We start from the raw sequence: 13,919 nt of genomic DNA, 5'->3' as shown, positions 1-13,919 counted from the left end.
TTTTTCCATGTGAATGAGTCCTTTCTCGGTTGGAACTGTGTGTTGACATGATAGGGTTGTTGGGCACGTTATTTGGCACCTTTTTCCTTCTTTTTGCCCTGTGTTCCATCGAACAACTTTTGCCATATTAATCCCCGTATGTATTTTTAGAGCCGTTTTTCATGTTTTTCCCATGTGAACACCCTGATTTAGCCTCGGCACCCGTGTCGCAATTTTCTATCATCTTTCCCTTGTCTCCTGGCACATTTTTCCTTTTTACGGTCTTTTGATCCGGTGTATGGTTTGGGTTTTATTAAATTTTCTTGCTCTTGACATGTGGCCGCATCTCTTGTGTCGCGCGTGAACGTGCATGTTTTTGGTTTTAAGCTCCTTGGGACGCTCCCGTGGCCTCTATGCCTCGCATGTTGCCATCCCCACTCCATTTGATCCAGCAGATGTAAATTGTTTTACTCTCACCCCGCGCATACACGCCGGACGGGGTGATATCTCCTTTTAATTTTTTTAAAAAAACACACACACATAAATTAAAAAAATAAACAACAACAAAAACAAAAAACAACACATAAAGAAAACAAAACAACCCAACAAAAACAAAGAACAACATCCATTAAAAACAAAAATTTTAATAAACAAAGCAAAACCCAAAACCACAAAATTTTTACAAAAACACAAATACCCACACACACAAAAATACAATAATTCAACAAAAAAAACACCAAAAAAACCTAAAAACAAGAAAAACACAAATAAAGAAAAAAACCAAGAAAAAAAACAAGACAACAAGACAAACAAAAAACAAAAAACGGAAACAACCAAATAATAAAAAACAAAAAAAAGAAGAAAAATGAAAAAAAACACAAAAGAAAACCCAAAAAAAAAACAACAAACACATGAAAAATTTAAAAAATAAAACACTCAAAGAACCAATAAAATTAAAAACAAAAAAAGGAAAAAAAACACAAAACACAACTCGGAAACAACACAAAAAAAACCAAAAAAACACAAAAAAAGAAAAAAAAGTAACCACTTACATGTCGCACATCGCGGGGTCTCCTCAGTTGTCGTGCCGTCGTCCTCCTCGCCTCCCTCCTCTGTTGCCGTGCCTTCGTCATCCTCGTCTCCCTCCTCTGTCGTTGTGCCCTCCCTCCTCGCCTCCCTCCTCTGTCATCGTGCCTTCCTCCCTCCTCGCCTCCCTTCTGCGCCCTCCGTCTGTGCCCTCCCCACGACGTCCTCTTCCTCCCCTTCCGCCACACCCTTCCTCATGGGCCCTTCCCACGTCTTCCTCTTCCTCCTCTCCTGCCGCCCGTGGCGCCGCCACCTTCTCCCTCCATCTTCCTCCCTCTTCGCCGTCGCCGCCGCCGCTCCTCCTCCTCCTTCCCTTCACCTAACCTCCCCTCCCACACCTAACTAAACCCCCCAACCAAACCTAACCCCCACCCTAACCCCCCTTTCCACTCATAACCACTTTCCCCCACCCTCATCCCCCTTCACACCCCTACCGCATTATCCCCCTCCTAGCCCCCATTCCCACCACCTCTACCCATAATCCCACACGCACATCCCCTGCCAATCCAAAAACTAACTTCACTGCACCACACCACCACCCCCCACATGCAAGCCCCCTTTCTACCCGATGGTTCCTTGTGTGCATATATTCGCGTGGGGGTCCAGGTGTGCCTGTGCGTCTATGAAGCTGCCAGTGGGTGTTCACGCGCAAGGACGCGCGTTTGGTCTTATCCTTGTGGTGGTGTGTATTATCCCCGAGCACACATAGCTATTCACACACAACTCGGATATCTCCTTTGATTTTCCATAAACTCGTTAAAAATACCTAAAAATATCTAAGAACACTTAAAAACATTTAAAAAGTCATAAAAATTTAATTAGAAAAAAATATTCTTACAAATTGGGCAATTTTTTAGGTTTTCTTGATGATTATAATACAAAGATTTAATTGCAAAAAATTAAGAATATTTAAAATTATTTTTAAAACTCACTAAAAATGGAGAAAATCTCATTAAAAAACACTTAAAAATACAATTAAATTCAAAAAAATCATAAAAAAATGGAAAATTCATTTTAAAAGCCAAAAGTAGGTTGCAAAATTACAAAAAAATACAGATCCATTGTTAAAGCCTGATGGTTCAATTCTCACTTAGGTTTGATGAATACCCTAATAAATCAAACATACATATTTAAAAAATAATAATAATAATACAAACAAATAAAAAAGAAAACTAGAAAAAACAAACACACGCCTAAATTCTAATTAAATAATAATAATAATAATATCACCCAAATACTAATCCACATTAACTAAACCAAATGTGATCTCACTAACATCACCTTGATATTTCGTTTGTTTTTTTAAATAATAAGGTGTTTTATTTTTTCTTATTAGTGGTTTTTGCTTTTGTATTGGATTCCTTGCATTTGGAACTACTCAGTGTACCCTCAGTTTCCTACATGTACACCCCTACCAGGTATCTATCTTTCCTGCTTTATTTATTTTTTGTTATCCCTTAAGCACGGTTTATTATTAAAATGAACTTTATTCACCCACTTTTTCACACGCGCTTGCACCAAACATGCATTTTTCTAATAAATTAAAATTCACCCTTCGTTCACTTTGCATGCGCTACGTGCGCTTCAGAGATACTTTAATTTTAAATAAAAATAAACCAATTGTTACAAAAATGCACGCGCTGAAAAAGAAGAGCGCTTCAGACACATTAAATTTTTAATCAATGAATATGCATTTAGAGACCTAAGTCTAGGTATCGAAGTCCGGGCTTCGTTAAAAGCATCGTTTCACATTAATAAATTGTAACTAACAATTTAAAAATGAACTGTTGTTTTCTTATTAAGGTTTAGAACCTAATAAAATTTCAACCATTGTTAATAATTTATTAAAACGAACTCTTCAATAAAATCATTCCTCTCACTACACTTTTTTTTCTTTTCAATAAATACACTTCGTGGGATGAGCACGTGCAGACTTTTAAGTTATGTCTTGATTAGGTTATTGAGGTATTATGGTTTGATTGTGTGATACAATTACGGGTGTGGTCTCTGTAGTTTTCTTTTTTGCCAGATACGAGGTCTTGGGTGCCTTTTGTTGCATAACATGAAGCTTTCGATCGCATATGTGTAGGGGTCATGCCGAATTTTTTCTAGGATGTGGGTTGTTTGGGATGGTTAGTTGGTTAGCTACATCTATGTGTGCTTATTTTGATCGATTTTTTTTATAGATATTTTGTTGTTTTGCAAGTATTTGCTGTGATTGTTTGTGTGTATGGTGTGTGTGTTTATTCCATCGGAATGGCGTCTCAAGCTCCTCCTCTTGTTCAATATGTCCCATTGATCAGTAGGGATTATTCTTCCCTACTGACTTTTGAGCCTATTGCGAAAGCTGGCCTTGCAAATTTTATGGCTGCTTCACTCCCTTTGATTCTAGATGATCCAAGCCTTTGTGATGAGTTTCTTGCGTCATATAATAAGAAATCGGGCATACTGCGTGGTACTTCCATGGTCTCGACACCTAGAGGGTTAGGGAAGGCTTTGTCTCTTCCTTACAAGGAGAACCCTTTGTCACAGCTAGATAGTTATTCTCAAATGAAGTGATTCTCAAGTTGTTACAAAAGTAGACTAAAGAGGTCCTCGATGTCAAGAATGTCAAGATTGTGGGAGAGAAGGAAGGAGTCTCACTTGTAGCTTTCTTGCTTGCACAATGGGGGAATACACACAGAGGTGGAGGCTAAAAACAGTTTTCCTCTTCTTAGTTGTGTAAGCCAAAAGAACTCTCGTACAAAGAAATAGAAGAACCCTATATATGGGTCTCAAACCAAACTCAACTAACTACGGTGGCATACTAACTGAGCCACGAACTAGAGTAGATAAGGATAGCTGTCATGTAGCTATTATTCATGGGCGGTGTACCAACTGCATCTGCAACTGACACGTCGGTGACATAAATGCACAACGGTCACCCTGGCATATCACGAGTGGAGCTCGATATCTCAACACTCCCCCTCGAGCTCAATCCCAATTCCTGCACACCAAGTAGGTCTCTGAACATGCACAGCTTCTCTGCGTCCAATGCCTTCGTAAATATGTCAACTACCTGATCCTGTGTGCTGATATAAACTAGATCAATAAGACCTAGTAAGACCCTCTCCCGCACATAGTGATAATGCACCTCAATGTGCTTTGTTCTAGCATGATAGACTGGGTTATTTGCCAAGTGTATACTACTCATGTTGTCACAATAAATGACAACTGGCCCATCTGTAGGCTGATGCATATCATAAAGTAGCTTATGCAACCAAGCTACCTCACATGCAGCCATTGCTGCGCCCCTGTACTCAGCCTCTGTGCTCGACAAGGCAACTGTAGGCTATTTCTTGCTGCTCCAAGTGACCGCAGCACTCCCAAAAGAGAACACATATCCACTGGTAGATCGTCTATCAGAAATACTACCAGCCTAATCAACATCACTGTATCCATGCAATTGTATCTTAACCCCAGTCTCATAAAGTAGTCCATACTGCAATGTGGACTTCACATACCTGAGTATGCGTCTAGCCGCATCCAAATACGGTTTTCTTGGAGCCTGCATAAACTGACTTACCAATCCAACAGCATAGCTCAAATCTGGCCTGGTAATAGTCATATAAATCAAGCTTCCTACTATGCGTCTGTACATAGTAGGGTCTTCCAGAAGCTCACCTGCATCTGCGCTCAGCTTCATATTCTGCTCTAAAGGAACTGAAATAGGCTTACAGCATGTCATCCCATATTTGGACAGCATGTCCAATCCATACTGCCTCTGGAAGAGCTGTATCCCACTTGGTGATCTAATCACCTCAATGCCCAACAAATAACGCAGCTCTCCCAAATCCTTCATCTCAAACTTCTGCTTCAATAGAATTTTCACATGAAGGATATCTTCATCACTGTCCCCTGTCATAATCAAATCATCAACATAAATGACAAGTAGCATAATATCTTTCTCTGTTTTTCTCACATAAAGTGAGAAATCTGCATTGGAAATCTGAAAGCCAATAGTGATAAGATACTGTCCTATCTTGTCAGACCATGCTCTAGGTGCTTGCTTCAAGCCATACAAAGCTTTCTTCAACCTGCAAACAAACTCAGGATGAACAGCATGCACATAACCTAGTGGCTGCTCCATATAGACCTCTTCTTGCAAATCACCATGCAAGAAGGCATTCTTTACATCCATCTGATGTAAAGACCATCCCTTTGATGCAGCCATAGCAATGACTGCTCTTACGGTTGCCATCCTTGCAACCGGACTGAATGTTTCTTCATAGTCAATGCCATATGTTTGTGCAAACCCCTTGACTACTAATCTTGCCTTGTATCTGTTCACAGAACCATCTGCATTGTGCTTCACCTTATAAACCCACTTACAACCAATTGCATTCTTACCTTTAGGCAAAGGTACCAATTCCCATGTAGCATTTGCTTCCAAGGCATCCATTTCTTCATCCATGGCTTTCTCCCATTTTTCTTTTCCCATGGCTTGCTCAAAAGAAGTGGGTTCTGGTTCCTGTATCACTTTGACCATATATGCATAGTGAATGGCTGTAAATCCATCATATTTCAGCCTATCCACATGATACCTAGATCTCATAGACCTGTGCAAAGTAGGTTCACTCCCAGATGCTCTCAAAACATCCCTGGTCTTCCTTACTCCAGGTGTAACAATAGAAGGAATACCCAAATCATCAATGCTCTGTTCTGAGCCACTGGATTCACCATCCACATAAGAGTGACCTGCATTCACATCAAACATGGGCTGATCTACCTTCTCTTTTCCTTTTCATGATACCTACATACCACTATCTGCATTGCTTTGAGAAGATTCTCCTAATCTCAATGTGCCTGTCCATGGCGAAGAATGTGAACCACTGCTAGAGGATGCTCCAAGTCCACTAATATTTTGTGATTGCTGCTGTGAATTCTGTGCAGCATTACCATTTTGTGCATCTACATCATCAATCACATTTACTGGTTTATACCAGCTACTCATCTCATCAAAAACAACATCTCTGCTCACTGTAAAATTATGAGTAGAAGGGTTATAACATCTATATACTTTTTGCTCTACATAGAGTAACCAATAAAGATGCACTTCTCAGCTTTTGGATCCAACTTGGATCTCAACTCATCTGGCACATGTACATAGGCAATGCAAACAAAAAATTTTAAATGAGAAATATCTGGTTTCCTACCAGTATACCTTTCCTCTGGAGTCATCCCATGTATTGTTGCAGTGGGAGTCCTGTTCATTATGTAGATTGATGTAGCAACTGCCTCAGCCCAATAAAAATCTGGCAGGTCTTTTTCATTGAGCATGGTACGAGATACCTCTCCAATATGCCTGTTTTTTCTTTCTGCAATTCCATTTTGTTGTGGGGTATGACTACATGAATATTGCTGCTTTATGCCATGCTCCTGCAGGAACCTTGCAAACTCATTTGAGAGGTACTCTCCCCCTCCATCTGACCTTAGGCATTTTATTTGTAGGCCTGTTTCTTTTTCAACCATAGCTTTAAGAGTTTTGAAATGCCCAAACACTTCACTTTTCTTTTTCATAAAATACACCTAAACTTTTCTGCTATAGTCATAAAAAAAAGTGACAAAATAATGACAGCCTCCAAGAGATGCAGCTTTAGTAGTCCACACATCAGAGTGGATTAATTCCAATGGCTTCTTACTCTCTTGAACATGTCTAGGAAATGGTTTCCTTGCCTGTTTTCCAAACTGAGAGGCTTCACATACCTTATGCATTTCTGCAACCTTGAATTTAGGCAATCCTGCAACAATATTTTGGGCCTGCATTGATTTAAGTCACTGTACATTAACATGACCAATGCGTTTATGCCAGATATCAATATCTGCAACTACACCGGTCCCATATGCAAACATTGCTGCACTCAATTCAGGCATGTCTGCATCCAATGTAAACATTCTGCCCTTCTTCTTCCCTTTTGCTATCAAGCAACCTTTATTTTTCATATCCTCAACAAAGCATCCATGAGGATTAAATCTGACCTGCAAGCCCTGCTCAACCATTTGACCAATAGAAACCAGATTCTTGGTGATATTCGGAACATGAAATACATTGGACAGGTATTTATTTTTTCGATCCTGCATAGACAAATGAATTTTTCCAATCTGCACAATAGGATGTGCAGTATCATCACCAGTCTCCACAAATCCTGGTTTTTCCATTTTCCTTGCGTCCTCCATCCATTCTGTATGACCTGTCATGTGGTTTGATGCACCTGAGTCAACATACCATACATCGTTGCTTTCTTCTACACTTGTCACATAACTGTTCATGTGCTGCACCATGAACAAATGCTCATTTCTGTCATCACCGTGTCTACTAGAAGATGCATAATTCCCTTGTTGCAGTTTTCCATTCAAGATATCATTCTGCTTTTCATAGCAATCTTTAGCCATATGACCCATTTTACCACAGTAGTAGCATTGAACATTGATGTTTGCATTTTGGCCTCTTTGCCATCCACCACGACCTCTTTGGCTCCCCCTGCCTCTAGAGTTACCACGTCCTCCTCCATAGGACTAGTTTTCTTGAGTTTGCTGCATATTCTGATTTCTACTACGGCCTCCAAATCGGCCTCCTCTACCTCTGCCTCTACCTCTTCCAGCATTTGAGTAGAAGACAGTTTCTTTTGAAGTTTCTCCTGAAGAAGATGTACCACCATTTCTCTGCTCCTCAGAAATTAGAAGAGCAATTAACTCCTCAAAATCAGGAAATCTTTCACGAACTGAAATGGATGTCCGAAACTGTGCATAATCCTTTCCTAGACCATTCAAGGTCATAGAAACTAAATCATCATCTTCCACTAGCGACCCAATGGAAGCAAGTGCATCTGCGATCTTCTTCACCTGCATGTGGTAGTCATTGATGCTCATATTTTCTCTTTGCACATTATGCAACTCTTGCTTGAGCTGCATTTTCCTGGCTTGCGTATTTGTGCTATACATTTTTGACAAAGTATCCTATGCCTCCTTTGGCGTACTTGCATCTTGAATATGCACAATCATAGAGTTTGAAATGCTGATAGACAGCCAGTACATAACTTTCCTGGCTCTCTCATGCCATGCTTTAAATGCCTACATTTGCTGTTGATTGGGAACATTAGGAAGAACTGGTTCTTCTTCATTTCCTGCAACAAATTCCCAATATCCTTTTCCCATAAGGAAATTCGTCATTCTAAACTTCCATGCTTGGAAGTTCTTCTTGTCAAGCTTTTTAGTTACAATCTGTGAAAGAGAATCAGACGCCATTACAGAACACAGCAAAAAATTCTGTCGCTGCAAAAAACACAGCTTCACCCTCACAAGGGCAAATCTGCAAAACTGGCGAAAGTGGTATTTGACCACACAGTCACTTCCTAGTGACAATTTTGCATAAACAGGAACCAAGGATGATTCTGTAACTCCCAATGTCTCTGCACACAAGCATACGATGCAATTTCTGTGGTAACTTTTCACCGACCTGTAGAATAGTGGTCGCACAGCATAAAACTGGGTCTTTTCCTAAGTGCGTGCAGAAAACTTTCGCCTCCAAAACAGCCCCCGAAATGGCCTCAAATAAAAAAAACAGGGTCGCCGACTGCCCTCTTTCTTAACCGCGAAGGGCGTCTCAACCTGAGACAATGCACTCTTGCAATTTCCGACTATGCTACCTGCAGAGATCTGCTCCCAAAACAGAAAATGAAAGCAATATTGCTCCTCTTACCAGAACACCGCGAGCTTGGCTTGCTTTCTTAAGCTCCTTACCACGAACAAGGCTCTGATACCATGTCAAGATTGTGGGAGAGAAGGAAGGAGTCTCACTTGTAGCTTTCTTGCTTGCACAATGGGGGAATACACACAGAGGTGGAGGCTGAAAACAGTTTTCCTCTTCTTAGTTGTGTAAGCCAAAAGAACTCTCGTACAAAGAAATAGAAGAACCCTATATATGGGTCTCAAACCAAACTCAACTAACTACGGTGGCATACTAACTAAGCCATGAACTAGAGTAGATAAGGATAGCTGTCATGTAGCTATTATTCATGGGCAGTGTACCAACCGCATCTGCAACTGACACGTCGGTGACATAAATGCACAACGGTCACCCTGGCATATCACGAGTGGAGCTCGATATCTCAACAGAGAAGGTGATTAACACTTCAGGAGTGTCTTTCTCAATGATCACTAATTCTCTCTAGAAGCTAGTGTGCTAATTTCTCCAGGACGCCTGCCAAGACACCATCTCACTATTTGTCCAAGGAGCTCTTCACAGCTTCCAAGATCATTTTAAAAGGGGTTTCCATTGATTGGAGTACTTACCTTCTTACGAAGATGAACCAGCATTTTGTCAAAGTGACTAGAGAGAATGTTACCAATGTAATCTATGGTTCAAATTTATATGCTTTCTTAGCATATTAAGGCCTTAAGAAGGGTGTGTTACCTCCTCCTCCATCTGATCCAGTTCCTCCCCCTCCACCTTCAAAAGATTCAAAACCCATTGACATAGAGAATATTGACTCCCCTCCTCCATTGGTCATTCAGCAGAAGTGCTTGAAGTGTGTAGCAGAGAAAATTCCACCAGTCATTCCTTCAGTGTCAGTTCGTGCTACCTCTGGAAGTGACCTCCTTGCATACCTCACATGCAACAACTTATTCAGGGCACATCGAGAGGGTTCTTTGGAAATAGCAGTTCCTTCGCTGAACAGTTTAGTATCAGGGGATGCCATTTCTTTCCTTTGTAATAACATTTAGGGTTCTATTGAACTCTCAGTGATAACTTTTGTTCAAGAATTATATGCTTCTTTTTATGAAGAATTGATGCAATCCAAAGACCAGATGCATAAGGCAACCACACAGTTAGCCTCTGCTAAAGACACTCTTGCCAATCTGTTTAAGAAGATGGAGCAGCAAACACAAATGATTGAGACCTAGAGAGAAGAAATATCTTCTTTGAAAACTCAGTTAGCAGAGGCTCAGTCAAAGATCACTAGACTTTCGGAAGAGAAAGAGAAAATGTCGAAAGAAGCTCAAGAGTTTAAGACTCTTTTGGATATGAAACTGTCAGCTTTGCAGACTGCTCACAATAAAGTGGAATCCCAAGCTTCCCAGATTAAACAGTTGAAGGACCAACTGGTGCAGTCACGGTCCATTTTAAACAGTTGAAGTCCCAGATTAAACAGTTGAAGTCCTAGTGTCCCCATGATTCCTTTTATATCTCAATAGGACTTGGCAGTTCTCAAGAGATAGGCCACGTTTTTATGTTCATTGTTTCAAGATAAGGTTGAAAGATTGCAGTCTAGGATGGATTTATTATGGTCTATATTAGAAAAATTTTAGGAATATGTCCCTCCCGACCATTCCTTTTTTGTCCACTATCAACTCCACAAGTTGGCATTCTATATTAAGCTCTCAATGATGGATCTTCCTCTTCTAGAGGATGGTTGGAGTGGGCTTGGTCTTCTCGTTTGCTAGCAGAAGTTGTCTGTATGGTCTTTAAAGATTCTGTGACAACGGATACCATGTTGCTATCTTATATGTATCTACGAGGTGATCTGTTAATTTCAGATGATGTCGATCTGGCTTGGTATGTGGGGGATGTGGTCTTGCAAGCTCTCTTATATGTCAACCATTTGGAGTTGAGGATAGATGAAATGTTCCAGTGCTATTATTCTAAAGTGGCTACTTACCCTGACACTTGATGGCATTCAATGATTGATTCTGTAGTCGTGAACCGACGCTAGAATACAACTTCTACTCATGTGCAGAGCACTAACCAACTCAGGGTGGATCTCCTAGCTTATCTTTCCAAGAATCACCCATTTGATTCATCCTTCTTTGATGCCTACCATCGACGATCTATGTTAGGTCCCTCTATTCCTAGCTTATTGTATTATCAACAAATGGCCCATCACTATGATGCTTATTTTTCCCTTTATCAATCCAACTCAGTAGCCATCTTACCTCTCCTTTTCCAACCTCAGGGTTTTCCTCAAATTCCAATATTTACCTATTATTCTTTCATTGAAGATCGAGTCTTTTCCCCTTCTCCACCATGTCCTTCTCCATCTATCCATATACCTTCTACTTTTCTTGCATATCAATTGACACCTTTCCTAACTGATTTACTTAAATTTTCAACCACTTCTTCTTTAGCTTATTCCTCATCTTATGATTTTTCCTATCTATCTCTTCATCTTCTTTTACTCATTCCTCTTCCATCTCTTGCCACTTCTATTTCTCAACCCCCTCAGTTGGTTAGTGGGTACGAAGGATTTGATCAACAAATTCCAAGAAGAAGAGGATGGAGCTCAACTGATTCTCTCAAGGGACCACAAATTAATTGGCCATTAATTTCGGAAGACTAGACAACTGCACCAAAATTACCTCCATTTTTTCCAACAATATTCACAATCTCTAGATCCTTCAATGAGATTGACAGCCCATTTTGCTTGGTATCTAGCATATATGCATAGGCATTCCCATAACGATCAAAAGGCCATTCCAAAGCTTTGTATGAATGTCAATGTGAACATTGATTCCCAATAGTTGAATGCCCTATATTTTCATGCCCTTTGTCTAGCAGATACCTTGTTTTGCTAGAATGGATGTACTGCCTTTAATTCTTTCAGAATCCTCCAAAATCTTTTGTAGATGAGTCTTTATCCTTGGATCGTTTTCATAATCATCAAGCCTTCAAGAGGGATCATCTTCACTGACACCCCTGAATGTATCTTCTATGATTTTTAATGAGATATTTTTTTGAAGGTGCCATTCAAATGGTTATGTTTGTGTTTGTGCTATAATAATTTATATGAGATGAGTTTGTGCTAGTTGAATAATTTGTTCGAGAGCTCTCTTTTCAACTATTGATGGTGATGTGGATGGCAAACCTATGACGCAAAGCTAAAGAATCTCTTATATCCTTTACAAATTTGTCATGACTTTTTATTGTTTATCAAATATGTTAATGAATAACGAAGTTTTCCTTTAGTAGTATTCTTTCCTAGATACAGGTGATAAGTTGGGGTCGTGGTTTGGGGTGATTATTGAAGATACTAAAGAAGATCAAATTGAGCTCTACCGAACTTACATTCTTCTTTTCCTTAGGTCATGAGGATGCTTCCTTTCTAAGTGTGGGGATATATGTTGATAGTGGAAAAAGACTGAATTTTTGATTGCTTTTTATTGTTTTTGAGGTTCGAATGGTTGATTTTTGATGGATTTTGAGTGATGTATGGTTGTTAATGGAAGTTTTTGAGAGTGTTTTGGATGATATTGATTATGTTTTGAAAGTTCATCATGATTCTTAGTAGAAATATGAGGCTCTGTGATGTTCTGATAGGTTCTATGAGGTTTTGATTGGTTCTGATACCTTTGGTATAACTTCTATTTTGTTCTGACTTTCTCTTGTATGAAGCATGGATTGATGATTGATGAAGGTTGAAATATTTTGGAAGTTTATTGAATATTTTTTGATAGTTTAGAATGGTTTTAGTATGAGTTATGAGGATCTGATGTTCTCTGATGACCTTCTGTAACCCTTTATAGACCTTCTGTGGAGTCTTTGTCTCTATTGTGTCTCTGCTCTGTTCCTGTTCTATTTTGTTCTATAGATCTTTTGTAAGTGCTCTGTAGAATGTATTGTGACTTTGAAAAAGTTTTGTAACTTTTGTAGAGTATGAATCTAAGTTCAAAAGAGCTAAAATACTTGGAAGAAATAGCTACTGAAGACTGAAGAGAAAACTGAAGTGACAATGATAATAGTGACTTATGAAGAGACACTGTAGTGGCTTTGGTGCCCTTTCATACCTCCCATACCTCGTGGGAGGTGTATCCATGACCTAAGAGGGATTATTAAGTGCCATTATTGAGTATTGTAGTGAGGATATGATGTATTATTGAAAGAGAGAGAGAGAGCCAGAGATAGCCAATTCTATCAAAACAGTATATCTATATATGAGAGATTGAAAGAGAAAACTATGAAGACATTGAATATGAATACTATGTGATTTATTTCCATTCAAAAATGGTGTATTCTTCTATGTTCCTTGTTCTATTGATGGATTTTATGAAGATGTTAAAAATGATGGTTGATTCTATTATGGATAAAAATTATGGGAGCTACTATGATGCTGCTTGAAGAATTGTTGTTTTCTTTGTTTTGGTCATCAAAAGAATGAAATAAAAGCTTGTTGATGTTATAAGATAGATTTTCTTGCAGTATAATCCCCTTTTTCTTGGTGTTCCTCTTGGGGCTCCACCCTCTCCCTCTCAAATGCAAGATGGAGTTCACTCTCCCTTTCACTCTCCCTTTCGCTCTCTCTTTTGTTTGTTCGCGCAAAATGCCATGCTCGAGTTTTGGCCCGTATTTTTTTGCCTGAGTACTGTCACTATTTGCGTTGCATTTGTGACGTAAATAGCGATCCTACTATTTTAAATTAGAAACCATCGTCGCTATGTGCCTGTATCCTTGTAGTGAAGCACTATATAAGGGATTTTGGGAATTCTTATATAGTTTGGGAATTCCCAATATAGTTAATATTTGGTCACATTATCAAATCTTGTCCCCTTACTTAAAAGTGAACTCTACCCTAATTACTATATAGGTTGTCACAATCTAAAATATTGCCATCATTGATTAGGCCATTTGTCCTCAATTTCTTTTAGACTGAAAATACCATTCCTCAAATGGTAGAAAACTACCATTACATGCCTTCACTAGCTAATGTGTGTTGACCTATGCAATTGCAACTAGTAGATATATAATCTAAGGCAGTTTTTCTATGTGCATGGTATTATTTTATGGGCTTCCCTAAGATAGAAGAGTTAGGAATCTAGGCTAG

Source organism: Lygodium microphyllum, unplaced genomic scaffold (genome assembly GCF_053477565.2).
Source record: "Lygodium microphyllum isolate KBCC unplaced genomic scaffold, Lygodium_microphyllum_v1.1.10 scaffold_31, whole genome shotgun sequence".
Taxonomy (NCBI): Eukaryota; Viridiplantae; Streptophyta; class Polypodiopsida; order Schizaeales; family Lygodiaceae; genus Lygodium; species Lygodium microphyllum.
This window is presented reverse-complemented; position numbering follows the sequence as displayed.